Here is a 12,275-nt window from a genome sequence, read left to right as displayed (position 1 = left end):
TTAAGTAGTATACTTAATATATACTTTTACTGCAAGCTTGCATATATTGTAAATGCCTTCTTCTTGCTGGCAAATCAAACCATCTAATATAGTTAGCCTTATGTTCTAGTACATTCGAAATATAATACAGTGCAAAGAAACAGTTACTCATGAAAACGAACCACCTAAAGTATAATCTTGAATAATTATCTAAACTCGAATGTAAATTAATATTAAGCCGACTTTACAAACTGATAATAGTTAATTATTGGATTTTAATTAATTATAAGATGAAACTCTTATAATTTAAACTCGATAGATAACGACAAACTTCCACCCATTTATATGGGAGGGGAGATTATCATCAAAAGTGTCCTGAATTGTTAACTTAGCACCAGACTTACTACTTAGATATTAAGTAAGTCACTTGTCCCCATTCCTCCCCCTTTTTGTTTTAAATGGAAAGTAGATAATACAGTGGATGTGTTATCGGCAGCTCCAGTAACTCTCGCTTCTCCTTTTTTGTCATCCAGTCCTCATTCAATGAGTGATTTTTCTGACAAAGGGTGAAGAAAAAGCTGCTTAAAGGTCGGTAGTACTTGGTGACCAGTAGTCTGAGATGTCGGAAATTTTTCTGTCTCTATCTGTCCTTGTGGCCATGTCACTAGTAAGGGTGCTGGAGGTAAACGTTTGTCTGGGCTGACGTTATCCGCCTGATAGTCAGGGACCCGAACCTTGGATTAACCACTAAGGAGGCTGTCCTATCAGCAGGCGCAAAGTATTGGGACTGCTGTATTGCCATTTGGTGAGTGGATCTGGACCATGTAGTAGTCTCTGGTGGGGCCTCTCGATGCCATACTAGTGGGTAATTGTTACGGCTTTACCTTTTCGTGTGCCACAAAAAAAAAAGAAAAAAAATTTCCTGTCTTTTTCTCTCTTACTTTCCCTCTCTGTACTGCTCTAACCAAGTATGCCGACCTATTCCACAAATCCCCAAACCTCAACATGAAATATCTCCAGAATAAAAACTCGATTAAACCTAGAACCCCATCTTCCAACGTAGACCCCTACTACCAGGTCTCCTTTTCCAACATCAGGGGTCTACGTTCCAACCTTCCAGAGGTTGAAACCCAATTACAGGAGACGAAACCGGACATATTCTTTCTAAGTAAAACTGGAATAGGGCCGACCACTTCCCTAGATGAGTTCATAATTAATGGATACTCAAATTTAACAGCTAAATCTGATCCCCAAGATCGCCATGGGCATGGAATATGTGCCTACATTAAGGATGGCTTCCCGTGTGGCAGGGATATCTCTAGAGAAGATCCTAATTTACCCTATATGTGCTTCAGGGTTGCACTTGCTAACACCACTGCATTTATATTTGCCTTCTATAGGCCCCACAACAGCGGAGTTACTGGCTGACCCATTCAAATAAGACAGACGATGAGGGGAGGTTTTGTCATGATTTTGCCATTGCTTATGATCTCACTCAGATTGTTTGCGAACCCACCGTGTGCCCGATACACCCGGTCAATATGCAAGCCTCTTAGACCTTTTTCTCTCAACATCCCCTGAGCTATGTTCATATTCCGTTCATTCTCCTCTAGAATCTTCCGACCACTCCGTAGATAAAAACGAAATGTAAGAAGCCCCCAGACGTACCCCTCCACCGTACTGTATACCGATACTCTATGGCTGACTGGGATAGCTTCCGTACATTCATATCTGATTTACCTCTGCACTCCATGTTTAAAAAGGATGTGTCCTCTATAGTATCAGATCTGACCGAATGGTTAATTGTAGGCATAGACCAATTCATACCATCTAAAAAATTCCAACAAAAACCTAACAGCCAGCCATGGTTCTCCCCAGAATGTGCTGCTGCTATCGCGCACATAAATCACTTTTTCCATAGCTACCAACATAATAGATGCACTGAGACTAAAGCTGCTTTTAGGTCTGCCAGCAACCACTGTAAAAGAGTAATAAAAAATGCAAGAGAGCTATATGCCCAGTCTGTTAAATCCAAGGTAGCTGATCAGCGGCTTGGATCCCACCAGTTTTGGCAAATAACAAATAGGATCCTGAACAGAAGTGTGCGTTCTATCCCAACCATTATCAATGGACCAGAGGTCATCTCGTCAGCGTCAGACAAGGCCAAACTAGTTGCAAAGAACTTTGCAGCTAATTCTACCCTATGCGACGAAGGCCATCAACTCCCCATATTTCCTCCTATAACACAGAACAAGCTAGGTAACATACAAATATCCGTGCATGAGGTCGCCAAGCTAATAAAGAACCTAGAATTCAGTAAAGCAACTGGCCCTGATGGCATCCCTATTATAGTATTAAAAAAGCTTCAGCCAGAACTTGCTCCCATACTTACGAAACTATTTAAGCGCTGCCTTAAGGAGAAGTGCTTTCCGACTCCCTGGAAGACCTCATCAGTTTGCCCTGTATTTAAGAATTCAGGTGATAAGTCATCTCCCTCTCAATACAGACCTATAAGTCTCCTGTGTGTTATGAGTAAGTTGCTGGAATCCATATTAAATAGAGAAATAGTCAACCACCTCAGCAGGAATAACCTTCTTAGTGACACACAATATGGTTTCCGCTCTGCAAGATCTACCGCAGATGTGCTGACGGTTATATCCCACAGGATTAGTGAATCTCTTGACAAAGGCTTCCTTTTTAGGGCAATTGCTCTCGACATATAAAAGGCCTTCAACAAGGTATGGCATAAGGGTCTACTTCATAAGATTTCCAGCTACGGTATAACTGGAAATGTTTTCTCAATCATTAAATCATTTCTCTCCGATAGGCTCATAAGAGTAGTGGTAGATGGACAAAAATCGGAGGCCTGCAATATAAATGCTGGAGTCCCTCAGGGGTCAATCCTGGGCCCAACTCTCTTCCTGATCTACATCAATGACCTCCCTAAACACATACTTAAATCATTCGTTGCTGATGCTGATGATGATGATTCTATGCTGATGACACGACCATCTACGGCAACACATCAAAGGCTGTAAATGACAAAGTTCTCTCTGATTCTCTCTCCTCTGATCTCGAGTGCGTGGTTCAGTGGGGGAAGATGTGGCTGGTTACCTTTAATGCATCCAAAACCAAACTCCTATCCTTACATCATCAACGCTCTGATCCCCATATGGCATCAATTGTGATGGATGGCTCTCGTCTGGGTGAGGCCCCGTGTTTTGACAAGCTTCTGGATTTGACCTTTACTCCTGATCTGAAATGGAACACGTACATCGTCTGTCGCCAAGGCCACTGGAAAGATGGTGGGATCCTTCTACCGCTCCAGAAGATATCTCACTACGGATGCAATTCTTTATCTATATAAAAGCCAAGTACGTCCAAGGATGGAATACTGTTGCCATATCTGGGCAGGGACTGCTAAAAACAGCCTATCCTGCCTTGACAGAGTACAAAATAGACTTCGTGGCTTAGTGGGGGATGCCCTTTTCTCTACCCTGCAACCTCTCTCCCACAGAAGAGACGTTGCGAGCCTGTCCTTGTTTTATCGTTATTTCCATGGCAGATGCTCATCTGAACTCCAATCTCTGGTCCCCCCTCGCCAATCTTTCACGAAAAACACCCGTCTAGCTGAATCCACTGTGAAAAATTTCCCCCACTTTGTTGCTGTTATTATTATTAGTATTATAAATAATAATAATAATAATAATAATAATAATAATAATAATAATAATAATAATAAGAGTGATTGTGCAGTGTACGCATCGTGCTAGATTTTAGATAGGAATTTTAAGTTAAATTTTATGGCATCTTTTTTTCATTAAATTTTTAGGCGAAAGTTCAGAATAGTTAGAATGTTTAGAATGGCTTTCTAAATAATGCTATTATTTTAGCACGTCATGCACACGACACAAATACCAAACAAAATTTATTTAAACAAAAGAAAAAATGTTAACTAAAATTTAATCTACTCTTTATTTTTATTTCATATCAAAACTTTAATTAAAACTGATTAGTTAATGAATGTTTAGATGAATTTGTGTTTGTATGTCTCGGGAGAGAATAGAGAATTTCATATTCTATTTTCCATTTCAGTCATGTAAATTATTTACAGATAAAATGTTGTAAAACAGACAAACAAAAACTTTTAAGTTATAAATATATTTCAAAAAAATAAATTACGCCCGGTGCTAAAATATTGAATTCATTGTTAAAAAAAATATAAGCAAAATAAAAAGAAACTGTCGTGAAAAATGCTTCTAACTTTAAAATATTTAGAAATACTCAATGAAAAGTTTTATTTATTATTAAAAGAACGGACTGAAAAATATTCTCATAAAAATTGTTTTGCAGTTTAAAAAAATAAATAAAATGAAATATGCGACCTCCTTCGACAGATATAAAAGTTAAACAGTAACTTCACTTACTGTTACATTTTGTTAGATTAAAATGATCCCAATGTGCAATCATAATAATTGCAATTATAGAATTATCCAAATGGAGAATTGTTTTTTCTCTCTAGGAGAATAAAAAAACATGCAAGTTTGAACTTTCATAAAATTATCACAGCCAAAATCTAAGGCAGCGAAAAAATATCTTTTTATGGACACATGGTGGAACACCGGAAAATTTAGGCACCTTTATCTACATGTTTATCTGATAATGACGTCACACTGTCATGTTCAACAGCCTACTCTCTCAGTAGCCGTGCTAGTAGGCAATCAAGTTCTCTCTTTTCACTCTTTTAACATTAATTAAGTTGACTTCCTGGGAAAATGTTGAACCACAAAATTCACATGAGGCTTTTTCACTTGTTTAAATTGTCTTATAACTACCAGATGCCACACATTCTTCCCATTAGTTTAGTTATTCAACCGAATGATCGTTTTCTAATTCGAACTGTCCTTTTGAGTCAAATTGTTTGTATTTCTCTTGCACAGTAAACCGGGCATATTATATATATATATATATATATATATATATATATATATATATATATATATCATATATTGTAGTTTTTGAAATTTTTTCCAATTGCACGGTTGCTTCTATAATGACTCGCCTGTGTGTTTTAGTATATGAGTTTTTATATACAATATATTGGAAAATGTTGAACCATTTATATACAATATATTGGAAAATGTTGAACCATTTATATACAATATATTGGAAAATGTTGAACCATTTATATACAATATATTGGAAAATGTTGAACCATGAAGGAGGCTTTTCACTATTTTTTCTTTTACTTTTAGTTCTCAGAAATCAAGGGGTCCACTACCTGGGGCTAACACTTGAACTCTATATGATTCATCCCATCCATAGCCTTTGAGCCCCTGGAGGGGCATAGGCCATCTACAACTTTGTAGATGCTTTTGTAGCAAGGAGTTCTTTTTACAGGGTGAGGGTGCTGGCCCCACGCCCAACCTTCCCGGAAGGTACATACAGCGCCTCGCCTTCCCAAATAGTCACCAATCTGGTACTGGCCAGGCTCAATGTTTCTTAACTTCGGTGATCTGGTGAGGACTGGTGTGTCAACGTGATTGTGCATTAAACTCTATATGAGATACATAGGTATTCGAATGTTCCATTAAAGTTATCTCTCAAATACTGAGTTAGTAAAGAAATTGAGAACAATTTTCTTCTCTCCAATTAACCATTTTTATATGTTTTAGTATATCCTTCATTTTGGTCTCTTGATCTTGCTGGATTGCAGGACAAGAATTTATCTAGTCTCGTGAAGTATCCAGCTTCGTGCTATTACTTGAAGTAACATCACTTGGAGAAGGTGCACCATTCCTCATAAAAGCTAATGTGGGTTAGCCATAGTGAGAAGATCTTATTTGGGCAGCGATATATACTATATGATTTTGAATATTTGATCAAAATTTAATTCCAGGGAAAAATATCCTCATGCTAAGTTGTTATGGCAAACGCATGTACAGAGAGACCTTACATACTCAAGCACAGTGTCTAGTAGGCATTCAAGTTCTATGAGTTTTTAAGCTGGATTTTTGGGAAAATGCAGAACCATAAAAATCACATGAATGGGGTTTTTAACAAGTGTGTGTGGACATGTTTTTCTAAAGAGATTTTATGGGAAAATGTTGTACCACACACTTGACATGAATGAGGTTTTTCACCAGTGTGTTTGAACATATGATGTTTTAAATTGCATTTCTGAGAAAATACTGCACCACACACTTGACATGAATGCGGCTTTTCACCAGTGTGCTTGAATATATGAGTTTTTAAGTTGCATCTTAGGGAAAATGCAGAACCACAAAAATCACATGAATTAGGTTTTTCACCAGTGTGTGTGAACATATGTTGTTTTAAAGAAATTTTATGGGAAAATGCTGTACCACACACTTGACATGGGTAAGGCTTTTCACCAGTGTGTGTTAACATATGTGTTTTTAAATTTGATTTCTTGGAAAATTTTGAATCACAAACTTCACATGAATGAGGCTTTTCACCAGTGTGTGTGAACATATGTGTTTTTAACTGAATTTTATGGGAAAATGTGATACCACACACTTGACATGAATGAGGCTTTTCACCAGTGTGTGTGAACATATGTGTTTTTAACTGAATTTTATGGGAAAATGTGATACCACACACTTGACATGAATGAGGCTTTTCACCAGTGTGTTTTAACATATGAGTTTTCAAATTACCTTTCTGGGAAAATGCTGAACCACAAACTTCACATGAATGTGGTTTTTCACCAGTGTGTGTAAGGATATGTTTTTTTAAACAAGTTTTATGGGAAAATGCTGAACCACACACTTCACATGAATGAGTCTTTTCATTTTTTTTATTCATTTTACTTTAATAAGTTTTAAGAGATCAAAGTGCTCCCTCCTGGAGCAAACACTTGATTCTGTTATGATTTAAATTTTCGCCAGTGTTTACATACAAGCTTGTAAATGAATCCTCTGTGAAAATATTGAATCATATCAATGAATCTGCCGTGAAAATGTTGAACTTGACTTAAATGAGATTTTTCCTTGGTGTGTTTCAACATATAAGTTTTTACGTTTGATTTCCATGAAAATTATGAACCACAAACTTTACAGGAATAACGCTTTTCAATATCGGTTTTTTTTTCATATATATATATATATATATATATATATATATATATATATTGAAAATAATTATATGAATTAGTGTTATTTGTCATTACATTTTAAAATAAATTCATATAAAAACGATGAACATATGCAGAATCATTTTTCATTTGGCTGATTCTTACAAATTCCAGAAAATAGCCTGACAGTAGGAAACTTAAACCTGTGCATTTTTACAAATCGTTCATATCAATTAATTTCAATTTCATTAAGGTGTTTTTCAGCATGGGTATTTGCATATTTTAGTTCTTTGAAAGTTGTGTATAAAAATCAATTTTCTTATTTAGAATAGATTTTTGTAAACATTTCATCTTATTAAATTCAAACTATGTTTATTCGTTAATTTTCATATTTAACTTCTTTCTCATCTGGCATCGATATACAATATTAACATATTATATGATGAGCCTTTTCTTGAATTAATCTGTGCCTTTTCCCTGAAGACAAATCTCGAAAGAATCCAAAATATGTAATGTTTATTTGTGCAATATCTTCTATATGGTATATATTACATACATATGCCACACATTATATATATATATATTATATATATATATATATATATACATATATATCATTACATAACTGAAGTTAAGCAACAATGTGCCTCGTTAGTACCAAAGGGGTGACCATTTGGGAATCTCAGGTGCTGTATGTGCTCTCTAGCCAAAAAATAACTTAATGGAAAAGTCATAACATATACAGCATCTGTTTTGTCGTATTCATCAAAATCGATGGACAGCCAATCTGGTTTCTGTGCTTGAAATCTGAAAAAAAAAATCATGTATAAATTATATTGTTTCATCAGATTACTTTGTAACAAAATCAAATGTCTGTAGTAGTTAAATTCATGAATATGTGAAACAATTTTATTTGTAATAGAAAAGTTCTATTCATATTAGTAGTCATGCAATTTATACACAAACGATTTCATTTTTACATACTTGAACTAATTTATATATATATATATAGCTAGGTAGTAAGTTATGAATTAAGCTACACAAAATATTCCACGTTTCATCCCTGTGAGGCATAAGCCTTACGAATTCTCAAGAGAATGAAATGCAGAATATTCTTTGTAGCTTAATTGCCATATTTTCATAACTTAATAATCAATAAAAATTATCAATAAAAATAATTATCCATAAAAAAGGTTTTCAACTTAAAATATTTCTGATTTTTAGATGATGAGTGGTTATTCATATAATTTGCATATAATTTGGATATGACCTCTGACCTTCACATTAGGAATTTGGATAGAATTTTGAATGGAACCCATTACTTACTTCAAAGCGGTAGCATGCTCTTGTTCTGTGAGCCATGTTTGGATAGAAATTCTAAGTAGTTCCCAGTTGTATTTTTCAGTTGCAAACACTGCGAATTGAACCTTCAACCTTCAGGATAATATTACTTTTACAATCGACTTTCCCAGGTATTCTAACCACTGCACCAGGAGTCCTTGCAGACAATTCTTGTTTTTTTTGCTTGTTTGTTTTTACATGGAAATCACCACTTATCAAGGCACGGAGGCCACTCAAGGATAAGGGTTATTGCGTGGACAGTTATCAATGGGACATCAATATCGTAATGATCGTTAGTAATGGAGATCTGATAAAGTGTCTTAAATAAGGGGGCGATTCATCAGGAATTTGTTTATGTTGGACTTGAAGACATCCAAATTGTAGTCAGGTGGGAAACAGGCAAACGGAGAGAGTTCCACAGGCATGCACTCTTAAGAAAGAAGCTTTGTCTACGGAATCTACGTTTTGATTTAGGCACAGATAAAGTGTGGGGAAAACTTCTGATAGTGGTTTCAGCTGGATGGGTGTTTTTTTGTGAAAGATTGGGGAAGGGGGACCATAGATTGGAGCTCAGACGAGCACTTGCTATTGAAGTAACGATAAAACAAAGACAGACTCGCAACATCCCTTCTGTGGGGGAGAGGTTGTAGGGAAGAGAAAAGGGCGTCCCCCACAAGGCTATGAAGTCAATGCAGGATAGGCTGTTTTTATCAGCTCCTGCCAGATATGGCAGCAGTACTCCATCCTTGTCATTTATTATCTATATTGCTCTGTAATTATATTGAGCTTCTTAAATAAGGATTGGTATATATTATAAGAACATATATTTCTACAGATATTATATATATATATATATATATATATATATATATATATAATGTCACTCCCAACTCAAAATAGGTATCCCAAACTGGCCTAGTTTAGGCGCGAAAACTAGTAAATAAAGTAAAATTTCCCTTAACTTCAATTTGCGATATCTCGTTTGTTTTTTGGGTTATTTTGATATGGTTTTGATTTAAATATATATATATATATATATATATATATATATATATATATATATGTCACGCCCAACTAAAAATCTAAATATTTAAAATCTAAAAATAGAACGTTTCTGATTTTTAGATTCGTCGTTTTGTAATTTTCCCCTCCTTTGCGTGTATCGTATAAGACTTTGCAATGTTTCTTGGGAATTTGGGTAGAATTTCGAACGTGGTGTGTTCATATTTTCCTGCAAGAATTTGGGACATTTTTTTCCATTATTTTATTTGACATACCAAAATCTTTATGTCATAAAAACTTTAATAAAATCGATGAAAATGTAATTTATAGAATCATCGAATATATATATATATATATATATATATATATATATATATAAAAACAATGGTAATATATATATATATATATATATATATATAAACAATGGTGATATATATATATATATAGATATATATATATAAACAATGGTAATATATATATATATATATATATATATATATATATATATAAACAATGGTAATATATATATATATGTATATATATTACCATATATATATATATATATATATATATATATAAAAACAATGGTAATATATATATATATATATAAAAAACAATGGTAATATATATATATATATATATATAAACAATGGTAATATATATATATATATATATAAAAACAATGGTAATATATATATATATATATAAAAACAATGGTAATATATATATATATATATAAAAACAATGGTAATATTTATATATATATATATATATATATATATATATATATATATATATAAAACAATGGTAATATATATATATATATATATATAAACCAATGGTAATATATATATATATATATATATATATATATATATATATAAAACAATGGTAATATATATATATATATATATATATATATATAAAACAATGGTAATATATATATATATATATATATAAAACAATGGTAATATATATATATATATATATATATATATATATATATAAAACAATGGTAATATATATATATATATATATATATATATATATATATATATATATTACCATTGTTTTTTAAAATGTAATTTATAGAATCATCGAATATATATATATATATATATATATATATATATATATATATATATATATATATATATTTATATATAAAACAAAGGTAAGACTGGAGTTTAGATCCAAACTCCCTAATTATCGTTATGTTACTATGCTAAGCATGTATAAACAATGGCATCGGTATTTCAGAAGTTAACAGTTTTAAATAAACAGAACTTCTTTCTAAAAATGAACAATATGAAAACAACTTTTTCACATCTATTAAAAAAACACCGAATATATATCAAGTTATGTCACGGTAACATATATTGAACGAATTTCTAACAGTATTTTGTCTAGTTTATTATTTATAACACCTTTTCTCGAACTTACCGTGTTTAAGAGAGAGTCGGCCGCCATTTTGAATTTTCCAATACATCGGTACGGTAAACACTATGCTTTTCGAGCTGAATAAACATGTTAAATTGAATAAAAACACGAAAATTATATCCAGTTTGGTAGAAAAGTAACTTATCTTGCCTTTGATAACTTTTATTTGTTATATATTTGTTTTTTGACAACTTTTTCGAATCTATGTGTACAGTAATACAAACCCTAACGGTGATTACAGGAATTAAGTTCCTTTTATACGATGGAGGGTTCGAGGTTATTTTTCCACCTAAACTCCAGTCTGGCTGAAACAATAAATAATAATAAAATACTTACTGGGGAAAAAAGAAACTTCTATGTTGTTCGTTCGTCGAAAAATCAATCATTGATCTGACGATGAGTTTCAGTGTTTCATGTTTTTAAAATGGCGACGAGAGAGCTAGTCCGCAGAAAATTAAAAATAAATTTTAAAGTAGATTTTTTAGATGGATGCGATGTTTTTGGTAAATATTATGGGTAAAATTATTTATTTTTATTTCTCGTAATATTTTTATATTTTAAAGTACAACAAAGAAAAAATGACAAAATTCTTAGTCTTTGAAATGGTTTAATCGAAATGCCAGATAAGCCCTTTTATGGCCAGATTTTGCGAATTTGGCTTTTTTAAAAAGCATTTTTAAATGATGTTTGTTTAAAAGCAGTAAAATGTTTATGCAAAACACATTTTCCTGATTTAATGAAAAGAGAATTTATCTATAAACGTTGGAAACCAGACTGTGGAACTCCGTTCCGGTTGCCTGTTTCCCACCTGACTACAACCTGGATGCCTTCAAGTCCAATGTAAACAAATTCCTGATGAACCGCCCCGCCCCGCCCCGCCCCCTATAGTAAGATGCTTTATCAAACCTTCAATACTAACGTACTGTGCAAGCAATAACCCGTATCCCCGAGTGGCTTCCGGGCCTTTATATGTGGTGACTAACTTGTAAAAATTTTTTAAAAAACTTTATTTAAATAATCTGAAACTCATACGTGGGAGGACACACACACATGCACACATATACACACATTATTATTAATTATTATTATTATTATTATAATTATCATTATTATTATTATTATTATTATTATTATCATTATTATCATTATTATTATCATTATTATTATTACTATTATTATTATTATCATTATCATTATTATTATTATTATTATTATTATCATTATTATTATTATCATTATTATTATTATCATCATTATTATTATTATCATTATTATTATCATTTTTATTATTATCATTATCATTATCATTATTATTATCATTATTATTAACATTATTATTATTATTATTATCATTATTATTATTATTATTATTATCATTATTATTATCATTATTATTATTATTATCATTATTATTATT

The 12,275-nt window shown here is 32.3% G+C and overlaps 1 long non-coding RNA gene across 1 annotated transcript; it reads right to left on the bottom strand.

Moving 5' to 3' along the window:
• Positions 1-3,940: 3,940 nt before the first annotated feature.
• On the bottom strand, positions 3,941-11,280 carry LOC145270665 (uncharacterized). Its single transcript, XR_013865495.1, has 2 exons — positions 11,195-11,280; positions 3,941-7,882 (listed from the first exon to the last, which is right to left on the bottom strand). It is a non-coding gene; the product is annotated as an uncharacterized LOC145270665 (long non-coding RNA).
• Positions 11,281-12,275: the final 995 nt, after the last annotated feature.

Source organism: Euprymna scolopes, chromosome 46, assembly GCF_053919585.1.
Source record: "Euprymna scolopes isolate OS-2025 chromosome 46, ASM5391958v1, whole genome shotgun sequence".
NCBI classification, from domain to species: Eukaryota; Metazoa; Mollusca; class Cephalopoda; order Sepiida; family Sepiolidae; genus Euprymna; species Euprymna scolopes.
The sequence above is the reverse complement of the archived record's forward strand: the minus strand, read 5'-3'. Positions and strand labels throughout refer to the sequence as shown.